The sequence below is a fragment of the Erpetoichthys calabaricus genome, chromosome 4 (assembly GCF_900747795.2).
Source record: "Erpetoichthys calabaricus chromosome 4, fErpCal1.3, whole genome shotgun sequence".
NCBI classification, from domain to species: Eukaryota; Metazoa; Chordata; class Cladistia; order Polypteriformes; family Polypteridae; genus Erpetoichthys; species Erpetoichthys calabaricus.
The window spans coordinates 287,588,768-287,605,316 of record NC_041397.2 but is presented as its reverse complement, the minus strand read 5'-3'; the positions used below and the strand labels follow the sequence as shown (position 1 = coordinate 287,605,316).

Here is a 16,549-nt window from a genome sequence, read left to right as displayed (position 1 = left end):
TTGAAAGAATGCACCATAAAGCAGCACACAATAATTTGTGGAGACATCTCTCCAGATGCGAGTTCAGAGCAGAACTGAGGACAAGATGGCCGGTTTCCGGATTATATAGTCACTAGGTTGGAAGGGGTGGAGCCAGAATGGTGGACAAAGGAAGTGACATCAGCAGTGGAGAGACTGTCAGTCTTCTGTTCTGCAGAGGGAGGAAGAGAGAAGGCATTAGACCACCAGAGTCCTTAAGCTGTCTCCATACGCAGGCGTGTGACACTGTTTAATGTTGGTTGAACCCTAAGATGTGGTCCCCCCTTTCATTGCTGCCACTGAGACCGCCCCTCACCTTTATATTCTGCTATAACAGCAATACATGATTGAGAATTTTATAGATCATATTAAGAGAACACTGTTCTGATTTACTGTTTCTCGGTTCTTTTACTTTGTTTTTGGGCTCTAATTCTTGGGTTTTCTTATCAGGAATAACATTTCTGGAATTATTTTATACTTTTTCTGTTTTTACCAAGGTTTTAATCCTTTTAGTTCTTGATTTATAAAGATTCTTCTTTGGCCTTGTCATTCACACCACTTGCTTTACAATTAATCCTATCACTTGAAGGGCATTTTGGAGTATTTTGAATATTTACTCTTTAGCTACGTCAGAAGTTTTTCTTTCTTTTCAGTTTTCTTTCTCTTTAGACATTCAGGTGTATACTTAGGATAGGTTTGTTGTTTGTCATTATATGATAATGTTTATTTAAGTGTAAAAATCCAGATGATTTCCCCCTGTTGATAAATAAAGTTCTATCTATCTATCTATATGGCATTCCAACATCATTATTCAAGAGAAGTAAAGAAACCCATTGGTTTCCTGTTTAAACTTGACTTTTTTGGAAAGAAGACCAGCTAGACTTACCTTCAGGGATTTATTATTGTGAGTGCATCATTGCACGTGCCCAGCCCATCATCTGCTATTGGTTAGTTCTGGTCCATTACCAGAGTAACCTACTCAGCATGGTTCTACATTCCTCACAACAAAATTCATTGATCAAAATACCATGGTGAGGTGGAAATGATGTCATAAACCAGTTCTGCTGAAAGCTGTGTCAAATAAGAAACAGCACCTTATCATATTAGGATGTCATTGGTCTTCTTTAGCACTTTGATTTACTGAAAAAGGATTTCCTACCATAAAAAGCTGTCCATTCTCAACGAGTAATAAACCTGCCACCTGCTTGTCTTAAACATTTTTCCTTTCAAGACTGAAGCTGTTGAGAAAAGTAAGACAAATTCTTTATACTGTTTCACTTCTTTTTTTAAATAAAATAGTCATTTGAGTTTGAGCAGCACGATAGAATAAACAATAGTATTGTCGCATGACCAGAGTACAGTGAAATCGCTATTTGTATTTCCAACCAACGAACACATCACCCCTGTCCAGTGCCATAGCTAAGTATGATTCAGAGAGATCTACCAAATGTTGAGGACACAAAATATCATGACGGCCTTACATAAGATAAGCTGATTAACGCTAATACTTTACTACTTTACTGTAATATTCATTACACAGTGTTAGAATTGGAAGTTAGGGAATCCACTCTGTGGTCTGCTTTACACTCTTAAAGGTTTTTTTTTAATTGGTGGACTTTCTGTATTTCAGAAAATTGATAAAAAAAGTTGCATTTCCTTTATTAAAGATTTTTTTAACATATTTGAGGGTGAAATGCATTGGAAGAGGTAAAAGATTTAGGGGAATATTTATTTTAAGAATGAGTTATTCTTAGGTAATGTTAGATGAAAACACCACTAGCTGATTTTGGTCACTTCATTGGCTTCCTATTCACCTCCGTATTGTTTGTTTACTCACCAGTGTATCCATGGAAATTCTCCACAATATCTTAAGGAACTCCTTATATTACAATCCACTACAAGAAACCTCCGTTTTGCAAATACCTACTGCCATCACCCCCCTGTGACCAAACTTCGTACAATGGGTGACCGAGCCTTTGCAGCCCGCTACTCCATGGCTCTGGAATGCCCTACCAGAGAGCCTGAGAACACAGCAGATTGTGGGCTGTTTTAAAAAACAGCTAAAGACTTTTCTATTTAGGAAAGCTTATTAACAAGAATGCTACTAATTATTGTTGTTTAATCTCTGTTTTTATCGTGTTTTGCCTTTGTTTAAACTTTTTTATGTAGGACTTTGAGATTTACTACTAATATAAAGTGCCCTATAAATAAAATGCATTATTATTATTATTACATTGTTTAAAAAGATTGGTTAAGAGTCCTGTCCTCAACTCAGAAACTCAGAGTTAGGAGAATGCGTCTTTCCTGTTCACATTCTTTTACTGAATTGTAAGGTTAATAATACTTTAGCAAAAAAATGCATGGATTTTGCATGAATAATAGACATGTGGATTATTATGAGTCATTTTAATTTAATTAGTAATAATATGATTATTTTGAGTTACATGAGAATTTTTTTCTTTTTTCCATGGAAATTTTTCACATCATTTGTGGTTGGACAGAACGGGTCTCTATTACGTTGCATTATGTCATAAACTGTTTTTTCTCGTTCCACATGAAAACATGACATGAAAATTTTGTCTTGTCTATCATTACAAACTACATGAGTTAAGTAACATATAACAATATTATTTTGAAGTGGAGTATTTCTTTAAAGTTAAATTTGAATAACTCTTAAAATCATTGTGGAATTTTTCTGTAACATCTATAACATATTTGCACATAGTTTACTCAGACTTGATACAGTTTGGTTGGTAATCACCGTCACAGAGTGGGCTTCATCCATTAGTAATTATCTCTAAATATTTGTGTTATGGTAGGACAAAGTGTACATCTTTTCTAGAAAGTTGAGTATTTTTCATCATGGTCATCTGTATCTGGTAACTGGACTGTGTTTGTGTGTTTTATTTATTTAGGGTTAATTGTATTGTCACTACTGAGGTTTATTCAGGTGAGTTACTGCATTGTATGTTATTGCTTTGTTTTTTATTTGCTGTTTATTTAATATATGCTTATTTCATGTCCATTTATCTCAGTGTGTTTTACTCTGCTGGTGAGTGTATTCCTTGTGCCCCATTCAAAATATCCTGATTATCTGTATAGCATGATGATCTGTGACGTGAAGTTGAAATTAACCAAGAAATGTGTTAAAATGAACTGAAAACAAGAGGAGGCCAAAGAGAAAACAAACACTAGGATTGAAAAGGTGAAACCAGAATTTTATTTTTTGATAAAAATGAGATTTGTACTAAAAACAGCCTGCTGTTGTATTCTTTTGGTGGCTTTTAGAAAAACCTATCCAGTCATGTACTGTAGCTGAAGCAGAAACCTTGGCAGCTTTCAGTGTCTGGATGAGATATTAGGGCAACTTAGATTTTAAATAGAAAAGGCCCATAAACTAGAAGGTCTCGGGAGTCATTTAAAAATGAACTTGCTGACACCTGCATTCTTCAAGATTCTCACTGACATCAAAAAGGTGGAACAATTCTTTGTGCTGGCACATGCAGACTGTAAATACACATGATGAGTTTCTAAAGAATAAATACATGACACTTGTCTATTTGAAAAATGCAGAGCAAACATATTTTAAATGAAAGAATAGTGGCTCCACTAAAGTGGATTTGTGCCTAGACATTTTAAATACCATTTAAAACAGGAGCGCTCATAAGAAGCCAATCATGGAAACACAATTCAGTGCCGTGAAATAAAACTCATGTTTACCAGGAGAGCAAATCCCACCCCACAAAGTCATTTTAAACTCACACAGAGAGGGGATCGGAGAAATAGACTAAAGCACAATGTAATTTGTCAAGAATTTACCACAGATTACAATAATGGCCACGGTGACTCTCTCAGACCAATCTTGTCTAACCAGCTGCTGTCTGCAGTTTTCTTAAAAGAAGGCAGAATTTGTTTTCGAGCTGGGAGTCCCACAATTAAAGAAATGACTACATGAATTCATTTGAAATAATTCAAAATGCATTTTTTTAAGAAGCTTGAAATAATTTCTGGGACCTTAACAAGCCATTGGCATCAGAGCAGAAAAACGAAGTCTGGCAAGAATAAAATGGTCTCGAATAAGACGATGCCATGGCTAGCACTCCATAAACTAACAGGCACTCCTGCTTAAACCCCACAAGGAGCCACAGGCCGTTAAACTGCTGCGCCGCTCTTTATAAATGTGCAGGCGCCCTGCTGATTTCAAGTGCAGTTAAACTCTTCAAGGCTTCAGGCCAGCAAGTTAATTTGCTCTCCTAGGGGCCTAACAGGCCAGGAAGCTTAATTAAGTCGATTTATATTTTAAATTTGAGTCAATGATATGTTTTTTCAGATATTTTGAATAATCTTTAAATAATAATTTAATAATCCTTAAAACCATTTGGTGCTAAGAGTAACTTTGGAAAAAAAAAAACCTTGGAGTTCTGCAAATAAGGATTTGATAGCGCAGGTACTGGTGGTCTTTATATTACCTTTTACTTAACGCACATTACCTTCATTAGGAGCCTTAATGTCGCTCATTATCAGCAAAATAAAGGAGCTGATTGTAGACATCTGGAAATTTGGAAGAGGTCACTGACAAAGTATTATTGTCGAAAGAGAGAGCAGCTTTATGTTCTTAGGAGTTGATATCCCCAAAGTAGCCTCTCAGCACCTCAACACCCCCTAAAGTTATTAGAAGGCTCAACGTTGTCTCCTTATTTTGACTAAATTGAGCAAAGTCGATCTGTTTCCCTGCAGTCTTGCTATACTGTGAAGGCCCAAAGGGGAGAACATATTAACACCATCACAATCTAGTATGGAAAACTGCACTGTGACACAGTCCTCCCACTGTAGGTGGTCAGAATAGCCCAACTCAATAATCATGCCAACATCAAATCAATACAGGACATCAATGACAGGAGATGACTGGAAAAATACAGTTCTGTCGTCTCAAAGACCACACGACACAGCAACAAACTATTTTACATTGTAGACTTCTAGTAAGTATTCCTGTATGTGATCTGATCACAATCAGATGGATGCTAGGGCTGGAGTCTGATGTCCAGTTTCCAAGCAATGCTCCATGCTAGTTTGCGTGGGGTGCAACTGAAAGAGCTTATTTGGAGTTGATCACCACCAGCTACTTCTTGTAAATTATGCGGAGCATTACATTTGAGATGGGCCTGGACTGGTACTAAGCTACAGTGAAATCATCCTGTTTTGGGGTTGAAAGTAGAAGCAACTTCATTTTAGTTGGTTGCACATAATTAATAAAGTGACTACACTGTGTAACGTCATAAGCAATAAATAGGTAGCGCCCTACTATATGGACATAATAGTAAACTTAGTAGTTAGCCTCAGTGACACAACAGGAACAGAAAGAAATGTGATTGGTGCTCTTTATTACCAATCAGGGTATAGTGTGCCGCTAGTTCTCCAATGAGATTCATTTTTTTTTGGAAGGGAGAGAGAGAGACAGAGAGAGAGGGAGGAGAGGGAAAGATGGCATGGAGACAGATTGAGGGGATAGAGAATTAAACAAGAGTGTAAGATAAAATAACAGAGAATAAACGGGGTAAAGAAAGCTTGTACTAAGGTCGAGTAGAGACAGCAAGAGCGAGCTTTGGAGAAAAAAAACCGAGAAGAAACATTTGTTTTTTTTTTTGTTTCAATGTTAAACATGAGGAGGCATTGAGTGGGTTTGGCTCATTGGAACTCGGATGAAGAGCGAAAAGAAAAAAGGTGATGGACAGACAAAGAGTCAGATGCCTACTGTACTTGTGGAAATCTGCTACCCAAAAGAAATGTGAAAAGGGAACGCAAACTAATCCCACATAAAGACAAAGCTACCAGCGTTTCTAAGATGGATATACTGTATTTGTTTTTATTATTGGTTTCTATGTGTGAACATTGACTGTGCTGTAACTTGGACCAAGTAATTGAGTTAAGTTAAACTGTGATAATATCTATTGAGTGGTGTTTTTAATAAATGTGTTTGATTTATTTCATATCCATGATTGTGTGGAGTACTTACATGCTGGTTGCATATAAAGAAGTGATTAAATGTATTTGTATACAGTATATGCGCATAAAAGGGGAAGGGGTATATTGTGTAATTAACAAAAGGGTGAGTGTTTACAAAGCATTACTTTGAAATATTATAACAGTAAGGATAAATATAATTGTTTCATTAGACCCATTGGTTACTAAAAATGATTGGGATGTGTTTAATGTGGATCCCACCAGTGAAATTTCATCCTATGATGTAGGTGACATGCCAGTTCAATGGTGAGAGGGCTACAAATAAATAACAAAACCTCACTTTGAAAAGAATATGCTATAGGGATGTGGTCGACAACAAATTTGACATATGTTGGCTCGTGCTTCCCTGGTAATACTTGATTTTTTTGTTATGTTTAGTTAAAATGTTTATCCCTGGTTGGGAAATTTTCCTTTAAATAACAACTGAGATCACAACCTCAATGGTTCCAATGGACATCCTTTATTCAACAGATCTGAGGGAGCCCTGCCTTATGAACAGCCAGAGTTCATTATGACAAATGCTAACACCCTACACTTTGCATGAATAGGAAAAGTACCAAAATATCTGGAGAGATTACAAGTCTTTGGCAAAACATCTTATCATTGAATAGGCACTATCTGTATAGTCAAGTGACTGAGTGCATCAGAGGAAATTCATTTCTAGGAAGAAAGAACTATTTATAGTTGGTTTTCGTAGTGACTGAATAATTAATAGCAGATAAGGAATTATTACCAACAGATAAGGAAGTGCAGAAGAAATGGGCTCTGATAAGGTGCAACTTTGCATTTGAGTACGCTTGAGGCACACGGGGTTTGGAGTGCTACATGTCCCATATGCACCTCAGGCAGATGAGGAGAGAATTATCTGCATGACTTAAATAAATTTGGAGAAAGAACCTGATAAGATTGGTGGAGAAAGGTAGAGTGATAAAGCGCAGAAAGTAGAGAGAGATAAAACACTCACCTGTCTGTAGATGTATTTGCATGTTAATGAGGGAACTTATTTGAAGGAGGATTCTGGGTAAGGTAGAGTGGCATGTGGCCAGTGTCACGATGTGGTGCTCCACTGGGGGCCAGATGCAGCAATGACCAACATTGTCTGTGGCAGTACTGTGGCCGAATAACACCAGGTAGCTGGGAGCCAATGAATGTCCTTCTGTCGTGTTAAACCAGTATAGACCAGTATAGATCTACATGGAGGAGCAGTATTGGAAATGAGCCCTATGGAAGAAAGAGAGGAGCTGATCAGGTAAGCTGTGTGCTCACTTCTCTGTGGATATACTTTGTAATAATCCATTGCTGTTTTTCTTTTCAATTGTTCTTGAAGAAAAGACATTTCTTCGTGTAAAGTTTGTTTTTCTTCTTTACTTTTCATTTGCAAGTGTCATCAGAACTATGTATAATTTGTGTTGATGACACTTCACTCACTATATTTTGAGCATTTTTTTGAATAATTATTTTTTTATCTATCACTGTAAATCACTGTTTCATTCTCTCAGCCACTGATGCTCAGTCATGAACTATAAGACTCCTGGATTGAATCATGCATGACTGAGGGCACAGGACACCACACAACATTATAGTTAATAAAAGAGTTAAACACCATATGATCTCATCACCTCTATGGTGAACATTCTAGAAATAGTGGGCATAAGAAATCTTTGTTACATATAAGTAATGAATGTATTTTATATGCATATTCTAAGTTACTTTTTGGTATTGTACCTTGTAGATTCTGTCTTGAGCCCCTTGTTAAAGTTTTGACTTGCTTTGAGAAAGTTTTATCTTTATTTCCATCTTGTTCTCATTTTTTGGTTGTATATTTAAGTGTGTTATATGTTTTGTTGTCAATTTTCATATTTTTGCGTATTTTCCATTACATTTGTCATTATGTGCTGTCTCTTTAAATGTTCAGTTCTTCTGTGTGCTTTGTGGGTGGAGCCCTAGGAGGCGGAGCCACCCTGACATCCCTGCTACTGGTCTCTCCCTATTACTATAAAGGGATGAGAACATGAGATATCTAGTAGAAGATTACTGATCTGATTTTCTCTATTGTTAAATAAACCCTAAATTACAAAAAATTCTTTGACCCCTTATGCCACCCTAGTGCCATACAACACAACACATCTTCTGACATTTCTCACTGGTCTACGACACATTCTAAAGGAGGAAGACCACCAGCAGCAGAACCAACCTGAGTATAATTATATCATCATTTAAGACCATTTTAGTCTGTGAATGGTTCACCAACTATCTAAATTTCACAAATGTCTATCTCCTTCCTTATTCCCCACGTATCAACCCTATAGAAGAATTCTTCTCAGCATTGCAGTGGAAGGTTTAAGACCGATGTTCCTTATAAATGGGAGCATCTTCTCCCAGGTATGGAGATGGCATAGGGTGATATAGATGTACAGCCCTGCTGTGGTGGATTTCTCACAGCAGGAGCTATTTCTCATGCTATCTTGCCAGGGAGGACATTGCATATGATGTTGATGAAGCTCTTTGGCCTGAGCCAGCCTCATGAGAGGATAGAAAATTAAGTTTTTTTTTCTAGTATAACCATTGTACCAACTTTGCTTTACAGTATATATGTTTCTTTTGTGAAATTTACCTCTGTATGTATTCAAGAAAACTCATATCAACTGAATGAAGCAAGGTTTGGTTTATTTGAACTTAATTCCTTCAACATTCCCAATTTATTTACTCATGTAGACTTTTCCTTGTGCAGTTTAATTCATTAACATCTTTCCTTTAGCCACAGTGTTTTGATTGATGGCGTCATTGTCAAAGTGACAGAAATAGTATCTATATGTTTGATACAATTGTGTGTATGTTTTGACAACAAAGTTTCATTTTGTTCTTAGTTGATTTTTGGGTTTTGACTGACAGAGATGCATTTTGGAGAATATTAGTGTAGAGTTTTTGGATTTGTGTTCAGGGTTTTGAAAAAGGGTGATGCAACTACAGAAATTGTATTTTAGCAATTGAAAAAAGCTAATTACTACAGAAGGCCACACAGAAAATTTCCTTTGAACTCTGTTGTCAACTAATGCACACGTCCAAATGAAATGTTGGAGTTCAAACTGGTTCACCCCATTTACTGAAACAAAAAAAATTTAAATAACAGGCAAATTTTGGCACAAAATAGAGCAAAAATTGGATGCCATCTTTGGCCAAAGTGATAAGGCTCTGAAGAGCAGCCTGGCTTCAGGTTGGAGCTCCATCCAATAAGTTGTTCATACCTAAATGGGGACACCTCCTTCAAAGTTGCTACCGGCTCTTATAGTCATTGGACAGGAAGGGGCGGAGTCAGCTTGCTCTCACTGGGCATATTCTCTGAGCTATGTGTGGAAAAAGAGATAAGCCAAGCCAGTTAGTGAGAGTGCCCCCTTGGGTCCTGGAGTGGTAGTGGTTACTTCTGACGAGCTAGGAAGATGACCCCTCATGTATGTATGATAGCACCCTTCAATAGACATACATTATAGTCACTTTCAGTCCATTAAACAGCTAATCAGTTATTGAGTTAAGTATGAATCAATTATTTTATTAACGGTTTGCTAGAGAATACTTTGTAATTAATTAAATTATCTAGATGGATATATTGGGACAACTTGTCTAACAAAATAAGCTTGTTGGACTACATAGACTGCTCTTGATTGTTAAACAACCTAATTAATGAATCAACTGCATAAATATGTTTTACTGAAAACTTGTGTATTATACTTTAGATAAACCTGTTGTTAACCTCTATGTACAATCAGCACATTTTCTTTTGAAATTTCACTTTCCCCTCCAAAAGTCCTGCTGGGCATGCAGTTGACAGGCTGCTGGGATTTTGTCTGCTGTGCACATGTACTGTACATTTGTGCCTCATTTGTAGTGCAGCAAGCTGACTCTTTAGAAATGTGATCTGCCAGGTCCACAAAAGGAGCTGCAAAGGAAGCAGCACCTTTCATCACTTTGTTCTCCCGAGGAAGGCCATTGAGATCATTAGGGAATGTGGCTTGTGCTATTTGAGTGTCAGCACAGGCAAAGCATTGCAACATTTCTACAAAACAGCAGCTTTAAGCTATCATGCCTTGGCAGCCCAGGAGATCGTAACAGAAAGACACATGACATTACAGGTGGGAAGAATGCTGTAACAGTTGTCCTGTATGCTATTTTATTTTATTTTTTCTTCGTGTTAGGTTCAACGAAAGATGCATCATCTATTTAAAAATGTGTGAACATAACTGAATTTCTTCACTAATTGGTTTGTGGAGATTGTTGAAAAAAAATGTCTGACTCCAACTCTGAATCCAGAAATCTTAAAAAGTATGACTCAATTCCAATTTCAGCATATACCAAGTTTTTTTAACCATAGGTTTTATAGGAGACTTTACAATTCTGAATTTATTGGTTGGTGATTATTATAGTTTTTCTCTGTTGCTAATAAACCTTTTCCAAGCCACCAGCTCATGTTGTCCTTTCCAAAGCCATATGAGCAAAACAGCAAACATTTTTGCACAGCAGTGAACTATTTCTCATTGTACATTAGTGCCAAGTGCTAAGAACCATTTTGGAAAACACTAGACACAGTGACCATTTCATAACACCAAAATCACGTGAAAGTCTCTGGTCAAGCAAATCACAATACAATGGCCTCTGCTGCTAAGGCCTTTTCTCTAAAAACTGACCCAAGATTGTCTGAGTCTTGCAAATGATGACACACTTGTGAATCTGTCTTTAAACTGATCACCATAAGTGACAACACATGAAAAGGGGGAGGTGGTGCGGTTTGATTTTTAATGTAAAATGAAACAAGACAGAAAGCAATGAACCTTACAATAGAGAGGTCGAAGAAGAAGAGGAATACCTGCTAGAAGAAGTGAACTAAGAAGGCGATATATAAGTTGTGTCTAATGAAGTTTGATCCACCATTGCAGACCATATGATGAATCATGGCTTCTCTTCATGTGAATCTGGTTTGAGTGTGCAGCTAAATGTTCCACACTCATGGATGTTCCTGAGAGAGAATCAGTAAAGCACCCAAACAAACGTACTGTCTTAGCACATGTATGTTACCCTAACTCTACAAAGCATATAGTAATTGAGATTGACATATTTGTATATATGCTACTAGCCATGTGTGCCCAACTACGTTGCGTGTGTTAAAGTTGTCTGTGAAGGGCTCCCTGTTTAAACATGGCTGCCAGTCGTGAACTGGGCCCTTCGTCACACAGAATTATGATTTTTTTATAAGGGAAACAAAATTACAAAACAAAATCCTTGGACATTGATTTGATAGGAACGGCCTACTCGGGATCACTGTCCGAATAGTAATTATGTGGTGGTGGAGGAGCATTTCTGCTTCTCTCTGTTCACAGTCCATCTTGTTTTCACGACGCTGTCGTTTCCTCTCACGATCTCTTCTCAATCTTTCTCCAATCTCACAGGTTGCTTTGTGGCAATCCAAAGAGTAAGGAAGAACCAATGCTTCTTTCTTGAACTCCAAACGCCGACTGATGGAAAATCACAGAAGTATGTCCGACTTATATACTCTGACTGCCGACTCCAAGAAGTGGGTGAACATTCGATTTGGACGAAGTGCTGTAAATGACGGTCGATAGAAACACAAAAAACCACAGTCTCGACAATGAAGCAGGTGTCGACGCCAGATCTAAACACAAAGCACGGTGTCGACGCCAGATCTAAACACAAAGAGTGGTGTCGACGCCAGATCTAAACACAAAGTGTGGTATCGACAGTGTTTGTAAACAAAAGTAACAACCAAGGTGTTGTGTATTCAGCCAGTACAAACAGCATGTAGTCTCCTTTAGTTCAATCCTCTTTAATCACCACACTCCAACCTCATCCAACGATCCTCCCCCTCACTTCCTCTCCTCCTCCACCACTACTGCCCTCTACTGAACACAGCAGGAACACCACACAAGGCAGTGAATTGGCGGACAAACAAAGATCAAGATCCAAATGAAGATTATATATAAAGATAGTTACATATCAGTGGAAATATTCTGCTGTCACAGAACTGAAAGAAGACCTGCTGCTGGTGGACGAGGCCAGATCTTTCTCATTGGACAAGAGGCAGAGATTGTTCAGATGGTTCTGTGGAACAAGGACATACATTTAACGGACATATAGATAGCTATAGTATAACTGCAATCACACAACTTTCAGCAACATTGATATTGATAGTATATCCACCATTGATTTGGTCTCAAAACATCACAATATCAGAATGAAATAAATCAACAGAGTGCAATTTGAAAGGAACAGTGAACTGGTGAAGGAGACATCAGCATGTACATGTAATGTGGCATTGTTTTTTTTTACATTTTATTGAATTTATTAAAATCAGATAACATTCCATACAAGCAAGTCAAGTTTTACAAAACTAGACTCGAATCAAATCAACCCCCACCCATAAGAAAGAGAGCTAGGCCAGGAGAGTAAAACTTTAATAGTAGAGAAAATAAATAGAATAAAAAAGGGAAGAAAATCTGCTTCCTCAATTTAAATTCTTATTCTAAAATGTTATTGATTAGATCCTCCCAAGTTTTGAAAAAGTTTTGCACAGATCCTCTAAGTGAGAATTTGATTTTTTCCAATTTCAAATAATATATAACATCAGTTACCCACTGACTTAAAAGAGGTGAGTTAGGATTCTTCCAGTTTAACAAAATAAGTCTATGTGCCAATAGTGTAGTAAAGGCAATTACAGTTTGTTTGTCCTTCTCCACTTTAAGCCCATCTGGAATTTCACCAAACACAACTGTTGGTGGATTAGGAGGGATTGTGACACCAAGGCTGTCTGAAAGGCATTTAAAGATTTTGGTCCAGGATGATGTTATTTTGGTGCAGGCCCAAAACATGTGACCCAGTGAGGCTGGAGCTTGAGTGCAACATTCGCAGGTTGGATCTTGCCCTGGAAACATTTTTGGACAATTTTAAACAAGACATATGTACTCAATAGATAATTTTAAGTTGAATAATTGTATGCTTTGCGCATATGGAGCTCAAGTGAATTATGTGCATTGCTAACAATAGCATTAAACTTACACAATTTAATCATAGGCAAAAAATTGTTATCCATAAAGAAATAATCAATTCTTGAGTAACAGTGATGCACTGGTGAGTAAAAGGAATATGCTCTTGAGTTTGGGTTTAGAAATATCCAGGGGTCTTATAAGTTGTGATCAGTTACAAACCATGTAATTGTTTTTGCAGTGTTAGATGCCATCATGGATGTGGCAGGAGACCTATCTAGGTCTGGATTTAAAACACAATTAAAGTCCCCAGCCTTTATAATTTTATGAGTGTGCACATTGGGAATGGATGCAAATACATTTTGGATGAAGTCCTTATCATCCACATTGGGTGTGTAGATATTTATCAAAATCACTTTACAGTTAAATAAATTACCCATGATGATCACATATCTCCCTTCAGGATCAGATACTACATCTGATACTACAAATGAGATTGTTCTCTGTATAAGAATTCCTACACCTCTAGTTTTCTTTGTAAAGCTGGAATGGAATATTAGGCCAGTCCAGTCTCTGTGCAGCTGAAACTGATCCTTGCTTAACTCTTTTAGGGCTAATTTTTTTTTTGTTTCTTTTCTCCCAGGGCAGAATATTTTTCCAAAAACTAACATTTTTTAAAAAAGAACACAAAGCAATTGTTTAACATATCAAATCAACAAAAAATATTTACTTTTGACAAATGTTACTGTCTTGCATGTTGTATGAGCCTGAATTCTCTATGTGTTGTTTTGATGCCTATTTTTCAATTGTCTGTTGCTGCATTTTCTAACATATATTGTTAGTGTGTACTGTAGAGAGACAAGTCACCCATTTGCCATCGTGCCATGCCACTGCCACCAAGTTTTCTGCCTGCATGAAAACCGTATTGTCACCTCTTTTCATCTTCTGAAACTTTATGAACTTTATGTATGGCATTATAGCCTGGCTCACCCCCATGGGATTTGCTTCTGTTTATTACAGAAGTGAATAAACTTTGCAGCAGCACGTACCTAAGCCACCAGGGGACAAAACACGTTTGGACCAATGCTCCCTGAAGTTATCTCACCAGTTCTGTCCCATCTCTATTTGTAATGCCACAGCGCGCTTCATCTCGTCTTTCGTTGTGGGTTTCCACTTTGAATAACGAGAATGCGATGCAAACGCAGCCTGCGATTCAAAAAAAATCTCTGCCTACCTGTTTGTCTCGTCTGACAGTAGCTGAAAAGCAGCATCAGGAGAGAGCAGCCTGAAGTACAGCAGCTGGTGATCTGTCGTGTCCAAAAGCAAGCCATGCCGTCTTGTAAACTCCGGTAGCCATATCGGCTCTCAACGGATCAATGTATGTGTATTTATCCCATGCGAACCTTGCTGTAGATGCATCGGCTGCGCGAAGACACTCAACTGGCAGCAGATCCGCTCGCGCGGCATCGGCTGGTGTCTGATCAGCTGATGCCTGCTTCTAACTCTCTTGCTCGATCTCCTGATCACTGCCAATAAAGTCCGATTCTGAAAAATCAAGAGTCCGACTCCGCGGTAATGCGCAAAACAACGTCTGCCAAGTGTTTTCTTTTCTGCACTTGCTTCGCTGCCTTTTCACATGTCGGTGGCATCTTGCCATTGTTTACATTTCACAACTCACGCACACGCAATGTTTATTTGCCGAGTCAACGAGTCTAGCATTCTTCCAAGCACAGAGGGAATGCCTGTGACGTGACAGTGAGATTTGTCGCCATTAACAGCTGATTGTCGCCCTTTATCCCTGGATGTCGACTTTTGTCGACATTCGCCTTCAACCCCTCCTGTCGACAAAAGTCGACATCCGCCCTAAAAGAGTTAATAAGTGGGTCTCCTATAAAAATAATATTTTGGCATTTAGACCTGTTAGGTGAGAGAATACTTTCTTTCTCTTTAATTCGTGATTGACACCTTTAACATTCCACCTCACAAAGTTAACTGTTTGGTCATGGAGACATTGCTTCTGTTGTTTTTGTAGTCTTAATTTAAGATAAGATGGCATTGACCTTAATTTCTAATTTTCCCTGGAGTTACTGCCATGAAACCTATTGTTACATTGGCACTTATAATTATATAAGGATTAAAAGAACAGATTAGAAATAGCTTGCTCTCTTTCTCTCCCCCCTAGTTTCCCCTTCCCCCTAATTTTGCCTCCCCATGTGAAGCTACACCACACTTCACAAAGTCCCAGTCCTCTGACATATGTAGAGACAGAGCATTGTCCAAAACAAAACAAGCCCCCCAGCAGTTGCATATAACGATTAAAATAGAGATATCTATTGACATTACAGTCCAAATACTATAAGCATAAAATATAATCTTAAGTCAAATATAATCTCCTGTTTCTGTCTCAGAAATAACATTTTATGTACTTTCAATTATAATTTTTCAAAACGCCATGATGAGAATATTAGGTTTTGAGGTATTCGATCCATGTATGCAGTAAACTGCTGCTATCTCGGTGTCTGATTTGAAGTCTTCTCCAATTATTTTAGAGAATAGTTCAACTACAAAATTCACTGGGTTTGGACTTTCACAATTCTCAGGGAGACCTTCAATTCTAATATTATTCCTTCTGCATTCATCTTCGAATGCAGCTAGTTTGTCTCCAAGTATTTTGCATTCAGAATTTGCAGCCATTGCTTTTCTGTCAGTGGTAGATGCCAGTTCTTCAGCTATTTCAATACGAGTCGTGAACATTTGCTTAATGTCTTCAAACTGAGCACCAAGTGCTCTTAGTTTATTCTCAAACTTAGATGCATTTTCCTGTATTTTTTCCTCAATTTTATCTAGCATACCTTTAAACGTTGCCTCAATACGATTACCTGAATCTTTTTCCTGGTCTTTAATATACTGAAGCAGCTTCTCGTTTATCTTGTGCATGTCTGTTATTTTATTCTTGAGCTCCTTTATGTCCCCCCCGAAAGCAGTGATCATTACCTTCAGTTTGGACAGTCCGTTTCGGTCTTCTCCATACTCTAAGGGTGAAGTGGCAAGCCCAGTTGGAGTCGATGTTGCCAGCTTGTGAGGAGTAGTTGACCAAGGGAGCAGTTTGCAACAGCTGATAGTGGATCATTAATGAATTAAAAAGGAAAAACTGGGTTGAGGGACCATAAAGACTGAGAAACACTGGCATAAGGAAGACTGAATACATTAGACATGTGGTGCAGTACTGATAAAAACAAAATTTATAGGGCCTTTCAAGAGTCAAAAAACATATGAGACCCTGTGACATAATACCGTTTTCTCAGCTTAGCTACAGTGACCAAAGTCATTAGTGCATGCAATTCCAAATACATATGAGCAAAACATCAAACATTCTTGCACAAAAGCAAAGACCTTAACATTGCTTGCACATCACTTTTCATTGCTTAAGGACTTTTTGCAAAACTCTGGTAGCAGTGGGAATCAAGCTATTCACTACAAAATGGCAGCAGCTGCTATGGCCCAATCACAAATCACTTTCT

The 16,549-nt window shown here is 37.8% G+C and overlaps 1 pseudogene; it reads right to left on the bottom strand.

Moving 5' to 3' along the window:
• LOC114651260 (uncharacterized) overlaps positions 1–16,549 on the bottom strand; it is a 96,654-nt pseudogene that overhangs the window by 69,400 nt on the left and 10,705 nt on the right.